The following is a 27,059-nucleotide window of genomic DNA, read 5'->3' as shown; positions in this document are numbered from 1 at the left end:
GAGGGAATTTACATTTGCTGGATGCCTGCTCAGGCTAAATATATTTCACATCGGTCCAAATAAGCGTACAATAAACGTTAATCCTTCAATATGAGGGAAATATTATTCAAATAGGTAGAAAAATTGAGAATCAGAAAAAGGATGAAAAAACCGTCTGGTCAGTGGCTGAGGCACTCTTTCCATTATACCAGAAGAAGCTCAAAGAAGGGAAAGATGAGTTTTGGGTGAGGGAATAAGAGATGCATACATGTGTATGGGGTGTCATGTCATCATTTGGTGATGATTCCACAGGAGGAAAAGGAGGGGGACTATTAAGTGAAGGTATCCAGGATGGATGGGGCATTGTAAGATGGCCACATGTGCTGGGAGGGGAAGTATGAGATATGAAAAGCTAAGTGGGGCCCTTAAGTGTCATCGTATTGTATTGAAGCAAATTTGTGCCACTTTGGGTTTCTAAATATAGGTATGCTATAATCAAGGTTTTGCTGTAGGAGAGGTGGACTGCATATGAGAGGAGGGGCTAGAAGTTCAGAGCTGGGGTACCAGGAGGGCATGTGGTAGTGGGAACAGGGGGAGACTTGAATGAAAATGACTATGCAGGATCTTGGAAAAGAAGAGACACATCTCAGGATGTGAGGAAGATATTGAAGCTAGAAGGACCAAAAACTGTATTGACTACAACAAAACAAAGTTATGAAATGTCGTTTTCCCCTAATTTCTAGATACCCCCTCACTCAAATCAAAAGATGTTGCATGTAATCACATAATATCACCAGCTGTTTGCATTTGTAGTAAGGCTTTTAGATGCCTTTCTCATACAGGAAAATCTCCCTTTGCTGCACATTATTGCCAAAATATGACACAAGGGAAAAAAAAAAAAAAAAACAACCAGGCATTGAAAACCTAATAGCACATATTCACTTCAGGCCCTAGGAAAAATCAAGGTTATATTTTTTAATTTATTTAAAGCCCCGGGAATCACCTTTCATTTTCACTTCTAGTCAGTTCTAGTCTTTCAACACAGCTTTTGCTTTTGAAAATGGACTTCATCGCCCCCCCCGACCCCCACCAAATTATACTAGTGTTAAATCATCCATGCAATCTTTGGCATCATGCAGCCAAAGGCTTAAGAACTTTACATGTACATAGATATCGAAGAGAGTCTTTACCTTAGAGAAATCAGGCTATGGGACAGGTAATACTCTTAATACTGTAAAAGAGTTCCTGTCACTGACATTAATTTTTCAAAGAGTATCACAACTGGTAAAGTATAAGAAGATCTGGCAAAAAATTTCTGGGTAGGTAACATTTACATTAACAACTTAACATCTCTAGTTGTAAATTTAGCTGTGTATTTACATTGAATTAGGTATATTATTTGCTTCGATGGTGCATGTGTATGTTTTTTTTTTTGTTTTTCTTTCTGGCCAATATGTTAGGGAAAAGAAATCCAACGTGTGTACTGTTTATGTGTATAAGAATGTCAGAATACAAACCTACATCCTCTTTAATTCATTCTTCTGGTATTTGCAATAATAAAGACTAAATAAATGAAGTATATAAACTTAGGAAAACAGGTCATTATCTTTGACCCAAATCATCTTGCTTTGAAACAGAACTATAGTATCATATAGAATTGGATTTGACAGATACTTTCAACACTGAAATTTTATGATTCTGTAATTTCAACACATTCTTTTATGCAGACAGAATTATGCATTCTTGGTAAAATAACTTTGCCATCTTTAGATTTTCTGCTTTTTCACATCCCTGCATACACATGGAAGTAGAAGAGAAAGGACTAAACATAAAGGATGTGCACATACTTTTGCCAGGGTATGTAGACTTTTTTCCTACCTCCTCCCAGCTGTTCACACCTTACTGTTTAAATCCAAGTTCTATGCAGAGATAGAATTATACAAACTGAATTGGAAATGTATGCCTGTACACAGACACACACTCACATACAATTGTCTCCAGTATCCTAAGTGCCAATAATACCTTGCTTCTTTATTTTCTTACTGTTTTTGCCCTTCCATATCCATCCCCAGCTCACACAATGAAGTGATTCTCTCTCTTAAACCTTTTCCTGTTTCTATCTGGGGAGTTGCCTTAATTTAACATTTCTATTCTTTCTTATGTCAACAATTTAACAAAATTTGCTAGTATTTTTTTTCTAATACTTGATATACTTCTCTCTTTTAACCACACTATACAGTTTCTAGATATTAACCTTGACCTATCTCTATATTCGTTAACCCTCTGGAATGGATTCTTGTACTTTGTTTTCTTTTTTTCTTTTAAATAAATTTATTTATTTTTGGCTGCGTTGCGTCTTCATTGCTGCATGCAGGCTTTCTCTAGTTGCAGTGAGCGGGGCTACTCTGTGTCGGTGCGCGGGCTTCTCATCGTGGTGGCTTCTCTTGCTGTGGAGCAGGGGCTCTAGGCGAGTGGGCTCAGTAGTTGTGGCTCCCAGCTCTAGAGCACAGGCTCAGTAGTTGTGGCACAGGGGTTACTTGCTCCGCGGCACGTGGGATCTTCCCGGACCAGGACTTGAACCCCTGTTCCCTTCATTGGCAGGCGGATACTTAACCACTGAGCCACGAAGGAAGCCCCGTACTTTGTTATCTTTCATCATTCTATTAACATGCTCATGGCTGGAGCTATAGGAAGGAAGTGCAGTCTGGAATACGTTTCCACGTGCATAATCACTTGCTCTAGAATATATTTATGGTAAGTCCGCCACTCAGCTCTCTTCGAGAAAGAGCTGTTAGTACAAGAACTGCCACGATGACATAATGTCTTATAGCATCCTTCCACTCTTGCAGTTAAACTCACTTCTTTCACTCCCTGCCCCACCTAGAGGAAAACTTTACAGTGTTTCCAGTAGAGGCAAGTTTTTCATTTAAAGGCTGTGCATCTGTTGATGTTCTACGGTTTTTCAAACTTGTCTTTTCATGTTGTTTTTATCCAGATGTAGAGGAATGTAAAGGGATGTTTACCCGGCGCCCAGGATCAGGCCAGGGGGTGGGGTTCGGGGCTGCTTTCTCCGGAAGAGTCCCCACCCCAAGGAGGGCCCCTCAGCCCCCAGTTTCCATCTTCCTTTGGGCTTCCTGATTCCCTTGCCGCACCCACGTCTTCGGATGTGGGCTTCCATCGCCTTCCCGCTCGCGCTGCTTTCCTAGTCTAAGGATACTTCGCTTAAGGAGTGGGGCACAATTTTTGGCCACCTTCACTTATTTGTTCTTCGACACCCTAACACCAGGACAGACCCCTCCTCTTAATCCTGATTTCTCAGGCGCAGGCCCACTGATTCATCCCGTCAGGACCAGAAGTGGGCTGTGGAATCCTGCTCCGGTCTGGACCACCTTGCCGATCTTCCTCACCTACAGAATGGGGCAGGAGGTAGAGAGCACACCAGGCAGTGCACTGCCTTTGTTTTCATTAATAACGCACACCGGGCCTCTAGAAGTGTTTGGAAAATGCCACAGAAAATGTAGAACATGGCTTTTCCTGGCTAGAACTCGTCCCTTCACTCTCATTTCCTGTTTCTCGGCCTCTGCCTCCTTTTTCTTCCCACCCTACTTCGTGCCACACTTGCGAATCTTTCTTCCCTTAATGTAAACTTCCCCTTCGCTGCCTTCCCACGACCGGGGCGGTTTCCCACGCGGGGCGGGCTCAGGAGCGCCGCGCCGGGGTGTCCGGCGGCCTGGGCGCCCCAGCGCGCTCACGCAGCTTTGCAAGAAAGTGGCGCACGCAATCGCCACCTCGGCCGGCCGCGCCCGGCCCGCCAGCTCCCAGCCCCGCGCGCCGGCTTCCGCCCCCGCCGACCCTCCAGCGCCCCGCTGACCCCGCGCCCTAGGGGCCACCGCGGGAACGCCGGGCCGCACGGGCTGCCTCCTCCCCCTCCCGCCCCAGAGTCGCGCCGATCCGCTCCCCCGGGCGCGGAGGCAGGGAGGGAGGGGCCCCCGGGAAGGGCGTGAAGGACGCGGCTCCTGGCTGCCCGCATCTCGGGGCGCAGGGCGGGGTGGGGGTGTGCTGGACTCCCCTCTCCCGCCGCTCCTCGCTCCGGGTCTGCAGCTCCTGCTTCCTGCTCCTCCCGCCCGCAAGTCCGCCCGCCTGCCTAAATTCCGAGCGAGGGCGGACGCCCCTTCTCCCCGGGCTCCCGAGCCGGCCGCGCGGCTTCGCCTCGCCCCCATTCATCCCGCCAAGGTGAACCGCTGGGAGGGAGGGCGCCCCCGCCTAGCCCGCAACTTGCGTCGCTCCAGAACCCAAACAATGCTTCCCCCGCCTTCCGCGTGCGGCCCTCCGCCCAGCCCAGCCTCCCGCGCAGCCCCGCGCGCAGGGAACCGCCTGCCCGGGCCGGGACCCCATTGTTGCCCGGCGCGGGCGATGCCCGGCGTCCGGGGGCGGTCCCCGCGAGCGGTCCCGCAGCCTCCGCCGGCCGCCGGAGCCGGCTCCGCCCACACCTTTCCAAGTTAGCTGGTGGGTGAGCCGCGGGGACGGCTCGGGCCCCCGGCCCCCCTCCCTGCACGCTTTCACCCGGGCGGGAGGGAAGGGGAGAGGAGCGGCGGGGGCTGTGGGCCGAGCGGGCTCCGCGCTTTATTTGTCTCCGAATTCCCTTCCTAAGGCTGCCTAGCGCGCTGACACAAAAGAGGGGACTTTCTCGCGGCTCCGCGCGAGTCCTCCCCAGACGAGTTGAAATCGGGGGTTCCTCCCGCCGCGAGGCCCGCGGGCACCCCTCGCCCCGCGGCTCCCAAAGCGGCATTGGCCATGTGTAGGTTATTTTGGGTGCCGCAGCAAGGTGGTGCAGGTGATCGGGAGGCTCCGCCGCGGCCGGGGGCGGGGGCAGGGGTGGGGCGGGGTGGAGGTTCCGCGGACCCACCCCCCAGCCGGCGGCCCGGGCGCCGAGGCGAGGGCCGGGCAGTGGGTGTTGCCTTCTACCTCTGCGAGCGGGGAGGGGTTAGTTTCCCACAGGGGATTTCAACCATCACACTCAGAGCCCGCCTCCTAATCCTCGGGCGGAGCGGCTCGGGGGCCCCATTTTATGGCAATAAAGCGACTTAGCGCCTGCTGAGCGAGCCCCTCCCCGCCGCCGCCCCCGCCCTCAGCCCCACCCCGGGGCTCGCCCGCAGCGGCGGGGCTTTGTTTCGGGGGAGGAGGACCCGGAGCTCTTTTGTTTGGGGGTTTGGTGTTTTCACCTCCCCCCCGCTCCCCCCAACCCTCCCCCCCTCCGCGCCTCTCCGGTTTCCTGAGCTGCGGGCTGCAAGGGAGGAGAAGCGGCGTCTTGCAACCCCCTCGGCTGGGCCCCGGGGTAATTCGATGCGGGCCTGGCGAGGCTCCCCCCGCTAGACCCGGGCTCGCGTCTCGGCAGCCTCCACCCACCGGCCCACCCTACATTTAGCGCATCATGTGATCCGGGTAAGTCATTTGCAAGTACAACAGTTCCCTGGGTTGCCCCCCATTCATTTCCTGAGAACTGCAGAGAGCAGCTGAGAGGCTCTGCCCGTGCGTGTGCGTGTGCGAGTGTGCGTGTGAGTGTGCGCGGGTGACGCCGTGTGTGTGTGTGTGTGTGTGTGTGAGTGTGCGCGCGCGCGCGTGTGAGAGCGAGAGAGAAAGGGAGAGAGAGAGGGGGACTCTGTGTGAGGGAAAGAAAACAATTTCTCCTGCTCTGCAGCTTCTGTTCAGGTCTGTGCCGATTCCGTTTCTTATCAAAATAAACAACCCCCTCCTCTTTTTTTTTTTTGTGCCATCCCAGATCAGACCGTATTCTCTTAACATGTTTTATTTTCCTTCTGTCATCTGCTCAAGTTAAATCATTTTGGTTGGTCTGTGTTCGTAAAGGGGGAAAGTGTTGGGAAGCGGGAGGGGGCCGAGGGAGGGCGATGCTACTGCAGAGCAAGTAGCGTCGGTTGGATTCGTGGAGAAGAAAGAAGGAGGTTTCTCCCCCCCCACCCCCGCCTCGCAATTTTTTTAAAAAAGAACTTATCAAGTAGCGTGAATTAAGCAAATGTTTTTCTACCCCTTGTGGAATTGTTGGTTGCAGTGCTTGCCTGACAGTTGCCAAGGATGAGAAATAAAACACCAGGGCTGAATTGGGGGGGGGGAGCTTGTGGAAGTAGTGTGCCCCCAGGAAGAGAGCGAGTTGGGTGAAGAGCTGCCGCACCGGGCCTTGTGGGCTTGGGTGTGCACTGGAGAGAGCGGAGGGGAAGGGGTTAAGGCGGAGATGACACTGCTGGCATGAATAGTGGTCCTGGTGCTACATTCATTATTGTCTCTGGTCGTAATGATGTGTAACTGTCACTTGCTACAGTGCCTGGTCCATGGAAGTAGCCAGGGGCTGGCCCGTGGCTGTTATTTTCAATTACGGGGGGCCTGACCAGAGTTGACAATGGGCAACTTTGCAGGGCCACCCGGGCCGGGAAGCCCGCGGAGACGGCCTGGGAGCCACTTCTTGCCTTAAGAGGCTCGCTCCGAGGACTCGGACTTGACCTCCGCGACATTAGTTGGTGTTCGCGTTAGATGCTTCCCTACGGGGAGAATCAATCCTGCTTTTGTTGGGTAGAGAACTGCCTATTAGAACTTTGAAAACTTTTATCTTTGGGGAAAAGGGTGGGGTGCACTCAACAGTTCTGTTTCGAAGTGCATTTGAGGCAAATGCTTGGAAAAAGTACCAATTCCTTTGTTATATGCCCTGCAGCTTCCCAACCCCCTTCACCCTGCGCTTCCAGTTTTGCATACTTTAATAGTAACAGCCTTTATTCAGCTGATAAAAGCTGACTGTGTTGAGTTAAAGAGTATTAGTACAACGGAATGTGTAATCTGGATAAACAGTTTGTGTGGTTAGTATTGTCGGCTCTCTAATTTAACTGTACAGATGGTTTAAGTGTCGTGCTGTATGGATTGTTTTAAGCAATTCCACTGGCTAATAGAATCCTCCTCAGACGAGCACTCGAATATTTTATTTTAAATCAGCTTTAATATTCTCTGTTTCCCTGTAACACCAGGGAGAGGAGCAGCTCTATTTACGTTTAGTGCGTGTGCATCTAGTGGCTTCGGTAGACATCTGCCAATCAACGCACGTCATTCTGCAAATCCACCTAGACGCCTTCATGCCCTTTTCTTACTGGAGGATAGAGTTGTTTAGATAAGTTAACGCTTTGAAATAAATTTGGTGGCTTTTAACGGGCAGCAGCTTGTGATGGGGAATAGGGGTGGTCACTTTGAAGGGTGAGTGTATTCCATCTTCTAAGAAATGCTCTTTGGAATTGGCATTCAGTAAAAACAGTGACCCCTCACCTTAAAAAAAAAAAAGCCTGGTTGTGCTATTTGCAGACCTCATTCAGATGTTGTTTACATTTTTGAAAACCACATAGAAATTGGTTGTGATAAAGGGGTATACTTTTAGGCTAGAAAATGTTTAACTTTAGAAGCTTAGAAATAGGTTGAAGGACAAACATTCGGTTGCATAAGTTACATCTTTATGGCTGCAGCCTGGTCAATTAGAGTCCGAGTTGGGGAGAGAGGGTTTTGAACATACAAGAATTGACAGAAATTTGTAATGTAGTTAGGGAAGAGGTTTGTTATTTTTACCTTCTAATTCATAACTATTATGAAATATACTTGCGCTGGTAAAAGTTGGGATGTTTTCACATAAAATTTTAATCACTTATGTACTAAAACTACTATAGCTGTGTGAGGTAAAGAAACATCCTTGAGGGGTTTCTGTTTTTTGAAGTGCTTCAGTTATTTATCTATTACTTAGTAATGCATATTTAAAAGAAACTTCTGTCAGCTAAACTTTATTTTGGAATGCGTTGAATTACTATTTACTGAATGAAAATGGTTGCGCTAATGGGCCCTTAGTATTTTTTTTCCTCCAGAAAATTCCTTTTCCACAACTGAATGTCATTTGGGAGAAAATTGGTCCTGGTATAGCATTTGAGACCTTGACCTTAGCAGCAACTCTTGGCTGGCGCTTGTTTACTACAGCTGCAGCCTATGTGTGTACAGAAAGGGAGGGACTGCAAACACTGGTGCGCTCTCTCTCCCCAGACCAAGGGAAAAACAAATCAGGATGCTTGACAGTCATTCCGAAGAGCACCCATCAGGCATGTAATAGCGTTAGTGTTCTGGTCGTTTTAAAAAAAATCTGTGTTCCTCGGGGATTACTTTCCGGCCTCCTGGGAAAGGTAAACATGCACTTCAGCAGACTCAGAGTGAGTTTTAGATGTCATATCATGAAGCAGGCTGCTATCAACGTAATGAAATAATTTGTTCTTAAATATAGGTGTGTTTTCTATCCCCATAAAGATGGCATAAGTGCTTAGGCCTCTAAGCCCATATGAGAGCATTTTGAACTCAAGCCAGGATTGGTTAATCTAGAGTATTGAGTAACTTGACCAGTGAGGTGATGTTGTTAACTAGTTGAACATATAAACGTCTTGGATATTTTCATCATGGTACAAAATGGAAAGTGTGGAATTTCATATTTCTGCGAATTAATATGAGACTAATCACATTAAATTTGGGGTGTCAAATGGTTTGTTTTCTTTATATTGTGAGAGTAACAGTCCTCTTAGTGTCAACTTCATAAATCTAGCTGTAGATGATCTGTGTATTAATACAAAGAAGTTTGTATTCTGCAAAACTAGAAGTGGCACAAAGTTATTTGAAAAGTTATTCTTTTTTGGATAAATAAGTTTCCTCGCTTGTGCTTCCATGTTGATTAATGAGCAAGAGCTAAAAATCTCCAAAGAGTTTTATTCAGAATCAACGCCATGGTTATCTTTTTCTTTTAGAAAACAACTTTCATTTTTGTAAATAACTCCTAAAATAGATGACAGTGGCTCACCTTTGTCATTTACATTTTGAAAATACCACGTGGTACTGGAGTGGAAATGTCTGTATTTTTGCCCAGTGTTCGTCTATTTTCCATTTTAAAATTCACGTTTATTTATTTTTTCAGGCTACACATTATGCACGCCTTTCAGTCTTACGTATGGACAAAATGTAAGGGTGAAAATATTAAGATTAAATCCCTGGCAACACCCTATAACCACAGCCTTAAGTCATCCACCGCAACCAGGGGTCCCCAAATCAAAAGGCAAGTAACCAGATGGCCCTCCCCCGTGCCCAGAAGGGCAGCAGCCTTAGGCTCTGTGAGACCTGCTTGGTTTCTAGATCCCAGGCCCTTCCAGAGAACTGTCTGACTTCAGCTGGCCAGAGTTCATTGTCAGGCCGTAGAGCAGTGACACCCCATCCGATGTCAGCTTTTGAGTTCTTGCGGTAGGGAACACATGCTGTGGATTAAATGGTTACTTTCTCTATATATTCTCAGTAATTATGTTACAAAAGGATTTTTCGCTTTGGGGTGTTTATTGTCATAAAAGTGGCTACTTGAGTAGTCCTGCTGCTCCAATGAAAATTTGTTTTGGTCTGGCAGTAGATTACAGGATATTCACTCAAAGAATTCTGCTCTGGGATGGGCTTTCCTCCTGTCTTTTTTTCCAACTCAAAGTCATACTTTTATTTTGTGGCTAATTTAATGGTATATATTTTTGAAATTTTACTAAAAGCATAGTAATTGGACTGGTCCAAACAGTGTTGCTTTTTAGGTACAGATGCAGTAGCAGAAAGCCCTTGCTGCTGTATTCCGGCGTGGAAGGCGAGGGGAAAAACTACAGAGCTTTGGGGTGGTTTTCCCACCCCCATCAGAGGCCATGGAAGCTGCCACTATCACAACTTGTTGGCCTCCACAGCCAGGAATTGTGTTTCATGTGCTACATTCACCGTGCTTAACAGTATATATGGCTTTTCACAATAATTGCTGGCATGATGTGTATGTATATACCATATATAAAAATATAGCCACTATTTTAGGTGTGTACATATATATGTGTACATACATAGTATTTATATTTATGAATGTGAGTTTTTATATTCTCTGCCTGTATAGGTACATACCCCATACATAAACCGTGTACGTTATGACCACGAATTATGGTAAAAAGCCCCCTTCCCACTTGCATAAAAGAGGAGAAGAACAAGCCGAGTTTGTTTTTTCAAATTCTATGTTTAGTAATACTATTTTCACTTTAGTTTAGCAAGCAGACTTAAAACATGAAAACAGCCCTGCCCCAAAGAAAGCAAACCAACAGACTTACATGACAACCAAGGTAAATGATTGTAAAAAATGAAATAAATAACTGTAAAGAAAACCTTCATTCATTTCATAATCGGGTGTCTGCTAAGATTATACATCCTGGAATCAGGACTGATTTAAGCAGAGATGTTGCAGTTTGAGCCTGGCTCTCTTGCTTACCAACTCTGGATGACCTTTGTTAAATTTCTTAACGCCTCTGAGTCTTTAAAATGGGAAAAATCATATGCAGTTTACAGGGCTGTGGTGAGGGTAAGATGAAATAATGTAGGTAAAAATCACTTTGTAAAACTGTAAAGCACTGGTGTGTCAACTGATTTGACAGGAAAACCACTACCTCCCCGTCCCCCCACCCCTTGCCCTAAAAGGGATGAACTTTCCAGCCTCTCAAAGTGAGCATATAAATTACGCTTATGGAGAAGGAATTTCCGAGTGTGGGTAGAAAACTCCTGGCAGTCAAAGGTCATGAATTCCATTCCTGTCTCACCAGAGGTTTGCTCTATGACCTTGAGATCAAGTCACTCTTAAAAAGTTTTTATGTAGCTGGTATAAAAGTTACTGACTGTTAACATTTATATAATGCAGGTGAAGTATCTGAGCTTTTCCAAAGGAAAATACATGACAATACAGTTTCCATGATCATTTATAGAAAATAGAAAATAAAGATCAGCAAGGATTATTTAGAGATTATAAACCTCCAGGCTACTTCTTCAGTGAGTCAACTGAAACCTCTATCGACTGGTCATTGAAAATGCCCTTAATGTTTTTTTTTTATGGAATCATTAAATTTGTGCGGTTGTACTATAATTTAGAACAGCCTATTGAACTTCAAATCCCTAGTTAAGCCAAGATTCTGTTGATTAAGTTATGTCTGATTTATGGTTTAGTCTCTTGGTTAGACTCAGATGTTGTTGCAGTACAACGTGTGAACAATAAAGGAAGGTAGATGATGGGGATCTTAAATGGGTATTTGAAAATTTATTGCACACATTTTTTTATATGCACACGTTTCCGGCCGTGTACATTTTTTAAACACACACACATTTTTGAGAAAATTAAGAACAATAATACTTTACATAATTTCTCCCCAGCTACATTTCCTCCAGTTAAGAAACAATTTTTTTTCACACTCTGCACACCGCTATGCTTGCAGTAGCAAAGAAACAGACTCAAACTAGCTCATCAATATAACTCTTTCCGTGTCACACATACACCTTGCCTACCTCCTGTTCATGTTACAACTATCACTGTAAACATCACTTTCTGTGGGACTCTTATTTATCATCCCTTGCTTGAAGAATACACCAGGTTCCAGTCTGTAATCTATGGCCCCATAACACACGATGTTCCTTCTGGTGTAATTGCTTGTTGATTTGTCTTGTCCCTTCCCAATAATAAGCCCCTTGAGAGCAGGAAATGAATCTTCTTCATAGTTACTTTCATGGCTTCTAACATAGTGGCTGATCATATAGTGCTAAAATACTTAATGAAGGAACAAATTGAGGAGTACAGTCCATATGACTGTCCTTTCAGTAGCTAAGTGCCAAATATCATGGTCATTTCCCCTTGCCTTTTCATTTCTAGTCAGTATATTCATGTCTATTAATCATTCCACAATTGACTATATTTTCCTGAAAAATTTTTTCTCCTTGCCAAATGAAGCCTTGCAGTGGAGTTAAATACTACTGGATTTGAAACCTTAAGCTACCCAGTTTTTAGCCGTCTAACTGGGCAAGTTGCTTCTGCAAGTCTTAGTTTACTCATTGGTAAATAAAAACAAAAACAAGAACATATAATGTCACCATTGCAGAATGTTTTTGAGGATCAGAATTGTGGTAATGCCTGCAAAGCATCCAGTGTATAGAACCTTGTACATACTTAGTGCTCAGTAAATATTAGTCTGCTCAAAAGGTACAAACTTCCAGTTATAAGATAAATAAGTACTAGGGATGTAACATACAACATGATAAATATAATTAATACTGCTGTATGTTATATAGGAAAGTTAAGAGAGTAAATCCTAAGAGTTCTCATCACAAGAAAAATTTCTTTGTCTTATGCTTTTGTATCTATATGAGATGTTGGACATTTACTAAATTTACTGTGGTAATCATTTCATGGTGTATGTTATACTTTAAACTTACACAGTGCTATATATCAATTATATAGCAATAAAACTGGAAGAAAAAACTTTCATCTCTTCTAGTATTTTTTTTTTTTTTAAGATGTTGGGGTAGGAGTTCATTTATTTATTTATTTTTGCTGTGTTGGGTCTTCGTTTCTGTGCGAGGGCTTTCTCTAGTTGTGGCAAGTGGGGGCCACTCTTCATCGTGATGCGCGTGCCTCTCACCATCGCGGCCCCTCTTGTTGCGGAGCACAGGCTCCAGACGCGCAGGCTCAGCAGTTGTGGCCCACGGGCCCAGTTACACCGTGGCATGTGGAATCCTCCCAGACCAGGGCTCAAACCTGTGTCCCCTGCACTAGCAGGCAGATTCTCAACCACTGCGCCACCAGGGAAGCCCTCTTCTAGTATATTGATGGCCTCTCTTAAAAGCAGCCACTGAGAATGAATAGCAGCAACAAAACAACTACTCTTTATTGTGCAGCTACTATAATACAGAAATTAGGCACTGTGCTTTTCATTTCTTAGCTTATTTATTTATTTACTGTAAAGATTTGTTTTGGACGTGGACCATTTTTTTAAGTCTTTATTGAATTTGTTACAGTGTTGCTTCGGGTTTATGTTTTTGGTGTTTTGGCTGAGAGGCACGTGGGATCTTAGCTCCCCGACCAGGGATCGAACCCACACCCCTTGTGTTGGAAGGCGAAGTCTTAACCACTGGACTGCCAGGAAAGTCCCTTAGGTTATTTAATATGTACTATTTAGTAAACAGGCATGTCTAGTTGATTTTCAAATAATTGACACTTTGAATACTCTATGTGGAGACCGCCAAAGTACCTTTTTGTACGCTGGATTTTGACTTACGAATATCATCAGTTCATGAATGAATGAATTTTTTTAAGCTCTTGTAAGATGGGGCCACGTAACAGTCTTTCCCCTCCCCCCAGCCCTGATTTTGCCATTTTTGATAATAATTTCGAAAATTATTTGTGAATTTTACTGTTTTTATGCCTTTCATTAACAAACTGAGTAGAAAAAGGGGAAAATGAAAATCTTGATTCTGATTTTGAGAAACGGGGCTTATTATCCAGTTGAGATGAAGAAATCATTAGGTGTGCTGAAAATTGGTGAATCTTTATTGAAAGTGCTTAGTGGAGGTAAGCTAACGAATTGTAAAAAAATAATAAGATGACAGAACATACAAAATGCTATACATCTGTTTTTAATGACACTAATAGATTGTGTATAATTACAGATTTTGTAATATTCCTTTGTCTCTGGGAATGGGTGTCCTTTAAAATGTAAGTCTAGTCCCTTGACTTACACATATTTGAGTTTTGTACAAGTTTTTTGGAGTGCATTATATATTAGAAACATGAGATTCCTTCCTCCCTTCCTTTATTAAATATTCATTGAGTACATGTGTATGATATTATGGTTTCTATTTAATAGATGTGGAAACTGATTTTCACAGAGTAATGCCATCATTATCAATAACCAGTTAGCTTTAAAGCAAAGATTTGAAGACTGGAAAACCTTTGAACTGTCCTCTGTGTTACTCTTACCTCCCTTCAGCATTAAATATGCTATTCCAATTAATTTTATTGTAGAGAATTAGAGCAAAAGAATGGGAGATTGTACAAATAAATATTGTCTTTAGAGGCTGTTTTATTTGTAGATTATATTGATACACATTTACTAGAATACCTTTACTAGAATATTTACTTCAGTGTAGAAGCCAATTCTGTGTTTAAGAGACTTAATCCAAAAAATTATTTTAGGCGGCAACTGCTACAGGATGTTCCATAATGTTAATAGTAGACCAATAAATTCTGGCCAGTATGCATTCTGTTTGATAAAGCTATTAAAGTCAGAGGCATAATAAAATTAATAAAAACATATTATCTGTATAAAAAATGCCTTACTTTCTCGTTGGACTTATGCTTATTTAGCTCCTACCATGTATCTGGAATTATATATGAAAATGGGTAGGACATCACCAATGAGCTGAAAATCAAGTAGGAGAAGTAAGACTTCTGTAGAAAATTATAATTCAAAGTAACTTGTGATACATGGATCAAGTGCTATAAGTTGCTTAAACAAAAGGCAGGGGAGAAAAATTGCTCCTAGCTGGGAAATCAAAGGTTTCAAGGTTTGAAAGTGGATAGGTGGCACAAATCCTTCATGGAAAAAGTTTCACGTTTTATAGAAAAGAAACAGCAAACCTGCAAGTGGAAGAGAGCAAATTAAAAACAGCTATTTTGGCATCTGTGGTGATTTCACACCTCTTTTTCTGTTATCTTTTAGAGCTGATGGCTTTATGGTGTTTTGGCGAACTTCTGTCATTTGCTGTATCACCAGAAAATTTTCTTTTCCAAAAATAGATCCCGGCATATGCTTGGCTAGTAGGGCACACAGTGTTACGGTGAATTTAGAGAAGGTTTATTTGGATAAACAAAAATAATAGTGGTTGATTAATAAAAATTTAAAAGTACACTTTATATGAAGTTATCTAATAAAAGTTTTGCATATTGCTGAAGAGGTTTGATATATGTTTTATTTATAAATGTTGGGAATTTTAGCCTTGACCAAAAGCCTTTACATATAGGAATAAAATCTTTTTTTTCTGTGTAAGAACAATGGAAGGGAAAACTTGAAAATCGATCAGTTTTACAGAAGGTCAGAGTCAGTTGAAGGGATATTTAAAAAGGAACTTTACAGTAGAGTGGTTGAATATTTAAAGAGTGATATCCTCTGGAATGTGCATTAGCTTTTCTGCTGTAGGTATAAATACAGGACACTTAAGCAAACACACGAGATACTTCATTTTGAGAGACTGTATAATAAGAAAGAAATGAACTCTTAATGAGTCTATAAAGAGCATTGACGGTATTTTTATTGTACACTGAACTTTCTGTTGAGTATATTGGGACTCTACCAAGGCTCCAGGCTGAAGCAGTTGTGTTTTATGTATAAGTAGCTTTGTAATTAAGACAGTTTAGAATTCTTGAGAAGTAGGGGCCAGCAAAAAAAGAATTTCTTAGTGCTTGGTGGTTTACAGAGTGGTTTTAGTTTCATCCTGACAATCCTATAATGTAGATTGGACACAGTGAAGGTAAAATAGCTAGAAGGTAGCCAAGTCAAAACTAGAACCTTGATTTCCAACACCAGTAAAATAATTTGTTCCCATTTCATTCCACTGCTGTCTTCCTAACTTTCATTTAGTCTTAATAAGCCAACATTTTGAAAGTCCACATTGCACAAAAGAGGTGCTGCTCAGTGAATATTATTGGATGAATTCTTATCTCCTTCCAAAACATACTTTAAGGGGGTATATAAAACCCCAAATATAACAGCTTAGAGAGATCAACCCAATGAATCCTAGAAGAGACTGTGCAATTGGAATGCATCCATACTCTGAAGGAAATTAGGGAGATGCTTCATCACTTAGCACATAGCAGGGCTTATGTTAGGTGCTGAGAATACTAAGATAAATAGAACATGGGCTTTGTCCCAACGTATAGGCAGATTGGGGAAAATGCAGCACAGTTAAGCCCAAAGGAAGGGCCATGCTAGTGTATTCTGCTTCAGTTTATTTTCTTCATGTAGATCTTTTCTGTGCCTAAAAATAATACACTAGATATTCTTAGATTTATGTTATAGTCTCTTTTAAGTACTTTCAATCTTATCGGAAAACCTTTGGAAAACCTTTTCCATTTAAACGTGGTTTTCTAAGTGTTTTCTCTTTCAAAAATTATATTGCACATTTATTGTACATAAAATGTGTATATACGTTTTAAAGGTAGTATTTAATGTTTACAACCAACTCAAAGCTAGATATTTATAATATTTACATGTGAATTTATTCTTACCTTTATGACTTAGTTTTTCAAAGGATTACCACTTAAGATCTATAGGAAATAAGCTGTGTTTTGCAGAAACTCACTTGTTGGGCAGGGTTTACAAATCTCTCTCTCTGATAAAAGTAGGTACACGTGTGTGGAGACTTTAAACTTGATTTTATAGTGAACTCCTTTCTCTTTTTTTTTACTTAGCTTCCCTTCTTCCTCTAGCCAACAATAGCATTATATTCCCTCATAACCCTCATCATAACTATCAGTATTATGTGTCTTAATATTTTTCTCCATATCCATAAGTGTTATAGATGCATCTGCACACACGGTTTTTTGATCACGTTTACAAAAATGAGATTATTTTTCGGAGACTCTTTTTTTCCATTTCGTCCTGCCTAAGGGAAATCCTTCCACTTAGCTGCAAGAACTCTAATCCATTAAAAACAAAACTGTTGTATATATTGCAAGGTATGGTTATTTTATAGTCTGTTAACTTACTGATGGGCAATACTTTGTTTCCAGTTTTTGCTACTAAAACCAATATTGTAATAAATATCTTTATATTACAGACTTGTGGGATCGATCACCAGGGTGGCGTTATTGATTCAAAATGTTGCCACCAGCAATGCAGGGAAATACCCTTTCCCATAAACTCCATCAGCAATAGATGACACTTTCCTAGTATGATAGTTGTGTAGTGGTATCTCATTGTTAACTTTAGTTTATTATTTCCTGACTTCTAGTGACCTGGAGCATCTTTTCCTATGTTTGTAGGTAAATTGGTATTCTTCTAAGAGTTGCCCTTTATTCTTTGTTCATTTTTCTATTTGGTTATTGTCCTTTTGTGAGAGTTATTTATATATTACAGCTATTAACCATTTGTCTGATGCCTGCATTGCAGATAATTTTTTCAAAAACTAATCTTTGGCCTCTTGTCTGTTTAAGAAGTATCTTTTGATATTGTTAACATTTAAATTAAAAAAAATTATTTATTTTTGGCTTTGTTGGGTCTTCGTTGTTGCGCGCGGGCTTTCTCTAGTTGTGGTGAGCAGAGGCTACTCTTCCTTGCGCTGTGCAGGTTTCTCATTGCGGTGGCTTCTCTAGTTGCGGAGCGCGGGCTCTAGGTGCGTGGGCTTCAGTAGTTGTGGCACATGGGCTCAGTAGTTGTGGCACACGGGCTTAGTTGCTCCGCGGCATGTGGGATCTTCCCGGACCAGGGCTTGAACCCGTGTTCCCTGCATTGGCAGGTGGATTCTTAAGCACTGCACCACCAGGGAAGTCCCTAACATTTTAAATTTTAATATAATCAATTTTTTTCCTCTCTGTTTCTCTGGTTTCCTGTTTTTGTTTTACGTTTTTAAAAGACTTTCTCCATTGGTAAAATAAACATGTAATGTCCTATACTTAGATTTAATTTTTCTTTGCACTTTGATCTTATCTTTAGTCCATTTGGAATTTTTAGTTGTATATGTGGTATGAGAGGGGAGGGAGGGGGTCCACTTTTTCTTACTTTCAGATGCATATCCAGTCCATTGTATCAGAACCATTTTTAAGGTAATGAATCCCTTTCCCAGTAAATATAAATTCCACAGTTGTTTTCGTATATCCTATGATAGTACTGGGTTGTTTTTTTTAACATCTTTATTGGAGTATAATTGCTTTACAATGGTGTGTTACTTTCTGCTGTATAACAAAGTGAATCAGCTGTATGTATGCATATATCCCCATATCCCCTCCCTCTTGCGTCTCCCTCCCACCCTCCCTCCCTATCCCACCCCTCCAGGTGGTCACAAAGCACCGAGCTGATCTCCCTGTGCTCTGCGGCTGCTTCCCACTAGCTATCTATTTTACGTTTGGTAGTGTATATATGTCCATGCCACTCTCTCACTTCGTCCCAGCTTACCCTTCCCCCTCCCCGTGTCCTCAAGTCCATTCTCTACGTCTGCGTCTTTATTCCTGTCCTGCCCCTAGGTTCTTCAGAACCGTTTTTTTTTTTTTTAATTCCATATATATGTGTTAGCATATGACATTTGTTTTTCTCTTTCTGACTTACTTCACTCTGTATGACAGTCTCTAGGTCCATCCACCTCACTACAAATAACGTAATTTCGTTTCTTTTTATGGCTGAGTAATATTCCATTGTATATATGTGTCACATCTTCTGGTACCGGGTTTTTTTCCTTTTAAAACTGATTTTCTTAGATATTCTCAGACATATAACTAGGATTCATGTCTTAGGAGCATTGTATTCATTGTCCACCTCCCCTGGGCAAAAGATACATAAAAACCCTATTGTGATTTTAATTGCACTAAATTTATATATAATCTGGGGACAATTAATATTTTAATGTTATCTCTATTTCTAATGTTATTTCATTTTATCATCCCAATTCAAAACTATGGTTGTCTTTCCATTTGTTCAATCTTATTTTTTATACTTCAAATAGATTTTAATATCTTTTTGTAATGATTGTTTTCTCTTTAATTAAATTTAATTCTAAGTACATTATAGGTTTTTGGCTCTTTTATATCTATGGGGATAATATAATTTCTTTTCTTAGTTTGTGGATACAGTGAATTAATTGCACTGCTTACGTTTTGAACGTTGTACCAGACATTCCTTATTCCTTGTATAAGCCTTACTTGGTCTAGATGCATTATCTTATTATGTATAGCTATATTTGATTTTCTAATATTTTGTTAAGAATTTTTTAAAAGTTAGCTTTTATTCTTGTAGTGTCTTTATCTGATTTTTCTTTCAGGGTATTTGTAGCCTCCGAAAATAACTTGGGGAGTGTTCTCTCCTGTTCGGTTTTGGGATACTTTGTGTAGAATTGGTATTTTTTCTCCTTTGGAAGTGGGACGAATTCACCAGAGAACTCATGTGGATTTAGAGGCTTATTTTTCTTTCTAGGAAGGTTTTCAATTTATTAAATGCATATAGGGCTATTCAGATTATAAATTAATTTTTGAGTGAACCTTCTTAGTTAGTGATTTTGAAGGAATTTGGCTTTTTATATGTTATAGAATTTACTGGCATAAGGTTGTTCATATTACCTTATTCTTTTAATATTTGTAGGATCTGCACTGATAACACTTTATTCCTAATTTTGGTGACTTGTGACTTTTGTATTTTTGTCTTGATCACTTTGTCTAGAGGATTATCAATTTTATTGATGTTGTGAAAGAACCAGCTTTCGGTTTCATTAATTTTTTCCTCTAGTATTTTACTTTTTTCTAATTCATTGATTCCTGATCTTTATTATTTTCTTCTTTCTGCTTGTTATAGGTTTACTTTTTTCTTTTTGTAGTTTCTTAAGATGGAAGCTTAAAATATTGGTTTGAGACCTTTTTTCTTACGTAATGTATGTAATGCTATACATTTTACTCTGAGCTCTGTTATTTTACATTTTTATTCAGTGCAAAAGATTTTCTAATTTCCATTGTGATTTCTAATTTGATCTTGGATTATTTAGAATTATGTATTTTAATATTCAAATACTTGGGCATTTTGAGATATACTTCTTATATTGGTTTCTAGTTTAATTCCATGGTTTTCAGGGTATGTATGATTTGGGGTCTTTAAAAATTTGCTGAGATTTGTTTTATGGCTCAGAATGTGGTCAGTATTGGTGAAGGTTACATGTACAGTTGAAAACAGTGGATCCTGCATTGTTGGGTAGAGCAGTCTATATGTATATTAGACCTATATCCTACAAATGTCAGTTTGGAAAGTTGGTTAATGTTCTTCACGTCTTCTACATTGTTAACTGATTTTTCTTTTGTCTCCTTGTTCTGACGGTTTTTGGGAGAGCGGGCTTTAAGTATTTAAATTCAATTGCGAATTATTCTAATTCTCTTTTCAGTTCTATCAGCTTTTGTTTATGTATTTTGAAGCTCTGTTATTAGGTGCAAACAAATTTAGGATTGTTATGTTTTCTCCATGAATTGACCCCTACATCATCATGTAGTATCTCCCTTTTTCTTGTGTAGACAACGTATAATTGGGTGTTACAGTTTTTAATACAATCTTACTGTCTCCAGCTTTTACCTGGAATCATTTGATCATTTACATTAAACATTTTGATGTGATTAGGTTTCAATCTACTAACTTGCTATTTGTTTTCTATTTGTCTCATATGTTCTTTGCTATTATTTTCATGCGTCCTGCCTTCTTTAGGCTTATTTTTTAATATTCTATTTTATCTTCACTTTTGGCTTATTAATTACAGCTCTTTGTTTTATATTGTTAGTGGTTACTCTAGGGTTTACAACATACATCATTAACTTCTCACACTTCCTGTATGATGTCAGAATTTTACAATGGTATACTGTCATTTTTTTCCTCTCACTTTGCTTATGCTATTTTCTTAATATATTTTACTTATACGTGTTATAAACCATAATTTCCTAGATACCATTTTTGCTTTAAAGAGTCAATTACATATATATACATATATATATACATATATATGTATATATTTGTGTGTGTGTTTACTGATGTCTTTTCTAGTTCCAGCGTTCTTTATTTGTTTGTTCTATGTTTCTATCTAGTATCATGTTACTTTTGCCTAAAGAAATTTCTTTAGTATTTCTTGTAGAGCAGGTCTGCTGGCAATGACTGTTCTCAGCTCTTGCTTGTCTGAAAAAGTCTATCTGCCTTTGTTTCTGAAATATTTTATTTGGGTTTTGAATTCTAGGCTGACAGTTTTCTCCTCATTACTTTAAAGATATTGCTCTATTATCCCATAGCTTACATAGTTTCTGAGAGATGTCTTTTATTATTCTGATCTTTGTTCTTCTATAAGTAATATTTCTCTTTTTCTCTGGCTGCCTTCAGGATTTTTTTAAACTTTTTTTTTTTACCCTGGCTGTAAAGTGCATAGGTGTGTTATCATTTATAATTGTCCTGCTTGGGGTTCTCTAAGATTCTTTGATCTGTAGCTTATTGTCCTTCCTAATTTTTCATCCATTATCTTTTTGAATATTTCTTCTGCCTCCTTTCTGTTGCTTCTTGTGGACTATTTTGACAAGTACATTAGTCTAATTGATATTGCTTCATAGGTCTAGGATTCTCTGCACTCCCCCCTTCAGTTTTCAGTCAGAATAATTTCTATTGATCTGTCCTCAAATTTACTAATTCTTCCTGTTGTGTCTAGTGTTTTGTAAGCTCAGTGAAAGCATTCTTCATCTTTGAGATAAAGCAATTTGTCTAGTATTTTCATAGAACTTAAAAAAATTTTCCACATCTTTGCTGAATTTTTGATTATTCATGTTGTCTATCTTTTTCTCTAGATTTTTAAACATCTAAATTACAGAGTCTCTATTTGATAGTTTCAACATCTCTGCCATCTCAGGGTCTGATTATGTTGATAGCTTTATCCCTTGACATTGGGTATCCTTGCTTTGTTTTGGTGTCTTGTAATTTTTGATTGGCTGCATGACATTATGTAAAAGAATAGTACATAGTGAGATAAAAAGTTATTATGCTAAGACATGGATGTGCCTCTTATTCTGCAAGGTGTTAGTGTCTGTCGAGGTGGGTAAATGAATCAGTTTGTTCAGTATATGTGCTGAGTTACTGCTTTGTTGTTGCTAGTGAACTGTCATATCACCAGAGACTTCAAGTTTCTCCAGGAATGCATTGCTTTACCTGGAGACTTCTGTGAGACCTGGAGTGCCACAGAATTTTTCTTCTCAGTGTTCCTGCTATACCCTCAACTTTCCGCTAGTCCTGAACTCCAGTGACACAAGGGACCCCTTTCTGTGCTTTTTGCGTCTATCTTGGAAGTAGTCTGGGTGAAGTTGTGGATGGATGAGTGTGTGGGGTCTCAGTTTCCCTACACCAGATGCAGTTTTAGGCTGGCCTGGATGACTAAGTCTGAGCTGGGACGTTGTCAGCATGTCTGTCCCTTTCTCTTGTGGTAGCCAAACTCTGCCTTGTGTCAATGATAGGCTTTTGTGCCAGTGAGTTTTCTATTCTTACATCAGTATGGGTGATGTCTTATTTGTATCACTGTAGAATTCTGGGCCTCAGTGAGTTTCTTGCCTTACCCCAGGATCAGATGAGTTTTACCTAGTGTTCATTGCAGGGCAGTTGTGTTCATGATTTTTGTTTCTCACTCAGTGGCTACTATCCTTTGAACCTCGGAAGAGGGCTAGGCAGAGGGTGTCTCTCTCTCTCTCCCAGTGGCAGATAACTTCTTCTCCTCCTCTAGCACAGTCCACCTTTGCCTGGAGGGAGAAGGAGTATTTACTGTCCCTTTCTCTGTGGCAGATGGCTTTTGCTTCATTTGATGTTACAGTTTTGGATGAAGCCAGTTTTTATGCTTGTCCCCCAGTGGTAGCTGATCCCTACCCGCATGCCAACACTTCCAAGAGTTGCTCTTGGAACTCTTTTAGGTCTCCTGTTCTTTTTCTAGTCTTTTGTCTTAGCACCTGGAGGAGGATTATGCAGAAGAGTAGGTGAGTGGCTGTGGAGTGTCCTTGCATCTGGCGCTTCCTGGGATACTAAGTGACTTTGCTAGCCCACATTCAGCTTTTAAAAATTTATTACTATTTTAGTGGTTTTATATTGCTTAAAAATTAAAAGAAGAATTTTAATTGTAGTAAAAAAAACCAACATAAAATTTACCATCTTAACTATTTTTAAACTCACAGTTCAGTCATGTCAACTGTATTCACATTGTTGTGCTTCACATCTCAAACTTTTTCATCTTGCACAACTGAAACTCTGTACCCACTGAACAGCACCTCTCCATTACCCCCTCTCCTGGGACCCTGGCAACCACCCTTCTGTTTGTGTTTCTTATCAGCTTTTATGACTGTTCACTCTTTTTCCATTATCATGGCCAAAGGCAATTCCTATTTCTCTATGAAGGGTCAGTCCTATGAACTGGAACCTAGTTCACCTGGTTGCCTTGTGACTTAAACTTTTTGGTCTCAGAAACATGAATTTGTAGGGTGTTCATCTTACATAAGTATTTTCTTTCTATATCTGCTTAGCTTAAATGTGCTTAGATTTCATTCTTTTCTTTTCCTCTGGTAATACCTGTTGGACTGTGTGTGTGTGTGTGTGTGTGTGTGTGTATGCATGTGTATATAATCTACTGATGGAAAATTTTTTTTCTCCTTTAGTTGACTGTTAGCAAGCATTGGAGGATTTGCTAGTATTGAACTATCCTTGCATTAGGAGCAAACCCTTTTAAAAAATAATTTATTACTTTTTATAACTTAGCTTGATTCTATTTGACAACTTGGAAAGATATTTAGAATATGTATTCACAAGTGAGATTGGTCTATAATATTTTTCTTGGTGCTGAATCAGATTTTTGTATAATTTGGTGGATACATAAATTAACTTAGAAAGTATTCATGTCTTTCCTTGCACTGTAATTGGAACTGTCTCTTAAAGGCTAATACTCAGGTGTGAACCACTGGATCATAGTTGGTTTTTTTTTATGTTCCCCCAGTGGTACATATGTAATCTTTTTTCCAATTTCGTCTGTATATCTGTCCATTAAAGTTTTCAGCTTCTTTTCGGATCAAGTTTTGGCTAGGAAATATTCCATTTGCTTTTTAAAATTATTTATTTTATATTGAAATATAATTGGCATGTATTACATTGTATTAGTTTCAGGTGATTTCTGAATTGATTACCACAGTAAGCTTAGTTTACATCTGTCACCACACATAGTTACAATAGCTTTTTTCTTGTGAAGAGAACTTTTTAGATCTACTCTCTTAGCAACATTCAAATAATCTGATACCTTACTGTTAACTGTAGTCACTATGCTTTACATTACATCCTCAGGACTTACTTATTCTATAACTGGAAGGCTGTACTTTAGGACCACTTTCACCCATTTTGCCCACCCCCATACTCAGCCTCTGACAACCACCAGTCTCTTCTCTGTATCTGTGATCTCTGGATATCTGTATGTACCCATTTGCTTTATAGGCTTTTAAATTTGTTACCTTGGGATAACATGTATTATAGTATTCCCTAATGCATAATTACATTTCTACTGTAACACACTTTTTTCTTATTCCCAATATTGTCTTTTTTTTTTTAAAACTGTTCTTTCCATAAATGGTCCATGTGTTACTTTGCTGTTTTATTAATTTTCTCTTAGAAAAATTCTTTTGGTTTTTTAAAATCATTTCTACTCTGTTTTTTGCTTGTTTTCTTTTTCATGACTTTTTGCTTATATTTTTTCAATTCTCTGTCCTCATCTATTTCTTTTTGCTTTGTCTTTTTTCAAAAAAAAGAGAAAAACTTTAACTATGAAGGCATTGACATTAGAAATATTGTTCTGAATATATCCTTTGCTATATTCTATGTGTTCTTATTGAGGAGTTACTTCCCTTTTCATTGTTTTTAGATAGTTGGTAATTTTATTTCTTCTTTGAATCAAGAGTTTCTAGGAATGTGTTTTTAAATTTCTGATTATTATTTTTAGGTCTTCAATTTTGTATTTCCATCTGAATTTTGATTTACATTCAGAGATTGTAATCTGTAAAACAGTCTCATTTTTAAATCACTAAGATTTTTTTTTAATGTCTAAGTATATGATTTACTTTTATACATATTCCCGAGAGATTTGAATAGCAGTATCTTCTCTATTGAGGAATGTGATTTTCTATTTTTCATCTGCTAAATTGTTTGTTGATTTATTTTACATTATTTTATGTTCTAACTTATATCTGTTCTGTTAAATTTGATTAATTCAAAAAGTGTGGTGTATTGAGTTTTACATTCTAATCATATTTTTACATCTTCATTAAACTTAAAATTTACTTTTTGTTATTTTAAATTGTTGTGAAATATAAGTGACATAAAACTTAACCATCCCCCTCCCCACAGCCCTTGGCAGTCACCACCCTACTTTCTGGTTTTTTGAGTTTGACTATTTTAGATACCTCATATAACTAGCATCATATATTATTTGTCTTTTTGTGTCTGGCTTATTTCAATTAGCATGATGTCCTCAAAGTTCATCTATATTATAGCATGTGTCAAGATTTCTTTCTTTTTTTGAGATTGAATAATATTACATTGTATGTATGCTACATGAAAATGGATGTTTGAATGTCTTTTGAGTCCCTGCTTTAAATTCTTTGGGGTATATAACTGGAAGTGGAATTGCTGTATATTGTTGTAATTCTTCGTTTAATTTTTTGAGGACTTACTATACCATTTACCACAGTAGTTATAAAACTTTTGCATTTTCATCAGCAGTGCACAAGGAGTCCAGTTTCTCTGCATCCTGGCTAATACTTTTTATTTTCTGGACTTTTAAAAAAAGCCATTCTGATGGGCTTGAAGTAGCATCTCATTGTGGTTTTCATTTGCATTTCTGTAATAATTAGTGATGTTGAGCATCTTTTCATGTGCTTACTGACCATTTGTGTATCTTCTTTGGAGGAATGTCTAAGTCCTTTGCCCATTTTTTAGTTGGATTTTTGTTGTTGTTGAATTGTAGGAGTTCTTTGTGTATTCTGTTCTGGATACAAACCTCTTATCAAATACATGATTTGCAAATATTTTTCTCCCATTCTGTGGGTTGCCTTTTCACTCTGTTGATAGTATCCTTTTGATACACAAAAGCTCTCAGTTTTGCTTTAGTGCAGTTTATCTGTTTTTTCTTTTGTCGCCTATGCTTTTGGTGTCATATGCGAGAAATCATTGGCAAATCCGTTATCATGAAGCTCTTCTCCTGTGTTTTATTTTAAGTTTTATAATTTTATGTCTTCATTAAATTTTGGTAGATTTGCTTGTATATTTACCTGTGTATTGTTAGGGACATACAACTCCATGACTCTTTTTAAAATTATCCTTCTTTTTTGTACTGAATACCTTTAAAATTAAATTCATCCTAGACTGATGTTAATACTGCCATTCCTGTTTTTCTTTTTGAGAGAGACTTTAAATATATATGATTTTACTGGACTAAATGACTTATTCTGTCATTAACTTTTCCTTTTTAATTTGTTTTAAGTTTGTTTTATAATATAAAGTAGTGTTTTTCTTCAGCATTTTGCTTTTTCTTTTACCCATTTTATTATCTCAGCTTTTTAATAGTCACATTAACATAATAACCGTCCCTGTGTTTTTCTTAATTATGATTTTTTATTCATTTCTTCATACTTTTGTGAATTTAATCAAATTGATATTTATATTCTTTTATTTCCTACATGACCCCAATCAATTTGGAAGGTATGCTTCACTGTGCTGTTTGACTAATAATATTCCAACCCCAACTTCACGTTTACAGCTCGTGTAGTGCTGATGTCTGAGAAAGAAAATGCACCATTTCCTTAAGACCACTCTGTTTGACAAAATTTTTTTTTTTTTTTGGTAATATACTGCCATTGCCAGAACATTCTAGTAACCGACATAAAGATCTCTGGTGTCTACAGTGTGAAGGGCCCCCTCTTAGATGTGATGCCATTGGTTGCCTGTTGCTTGCTGTGATAAGAGTTAGGAAATAACTTTTCCACTACATCTTACTGCAAGGTGATTGCCATTTTTCTTAAATTCTCTCCTTTGTGAGTTTTCATGATATTGGCATCCTGATATCGTGGAGTACGATATCCGGGATGTTTTATTCTAAGGTTGGGAGTCTACGCACACATTGTGCTGCTAGCACTTTTCCTAATTTGCTAGAGGTTTCTATTTTAAGAGTAGTTCATTGATCTCTTCAAACCTTGGGCAGAAAAATTACTTTAGCCCTAATTTAGTTTTAAAAAGATTTGAGATTGTTATCCCAGTTTCTAACCTTAACTTGGAAATCATAACAATCTCTGATCTCCATATAGTTAAAATATTTCCTGAAAAGTCTTGTTGTGAAGTCATAAACTGTGTACTGGGAACAATCACAGTCATGAAAATCAACTAATTCTCACTGAGTATGTATAG

General features: G+C 39.4%; 1 protein-coding gene across 3 annotated transcripts in view; it reads left to right on the top strand.

Annotated features, from left to right (window-relative positions):
• Nucleotides 1–4,940: 4,940 nt before the first annotated feature.
• The window catches only part of KLF12 (KLF transcription factor 12), a 452,101-nt gene continuing 429,982 nt past the window's right edge, over nt 4,941–27,059 (top strand). Inside the window, exon 1 of one of the 3 annotated variants that reach the window (XM_079903469.1) lies at nt 4,941–5,421. The gene's annotated coding sequence lies outside the window, so the exon portion shown is untranslated. Of the gene's footprint in view, nt 5,689–27,059 lie in introns of all 3 variants that reach the window. The other 2 variants (XM_079903470.1, XM_079903471.1) reach the window with 2 other exon arrangements.

This window comes from Stenella coeruleoalba (assembly GCF_951394435.1).
Source record: "Stenella coeruleoalba genome assembly, chromosome: 18".
In the NCBI taxonomy this organism is placed as follows: Eukaryota; Metazoa; Chordata; class Mammalia; order Artiodactyla; family Delphinidae; genus Stenella; species Stenella coeruleoalba.
This window is presented reverse-complemented; position numbering and strand designations above follow the sequence as displayed.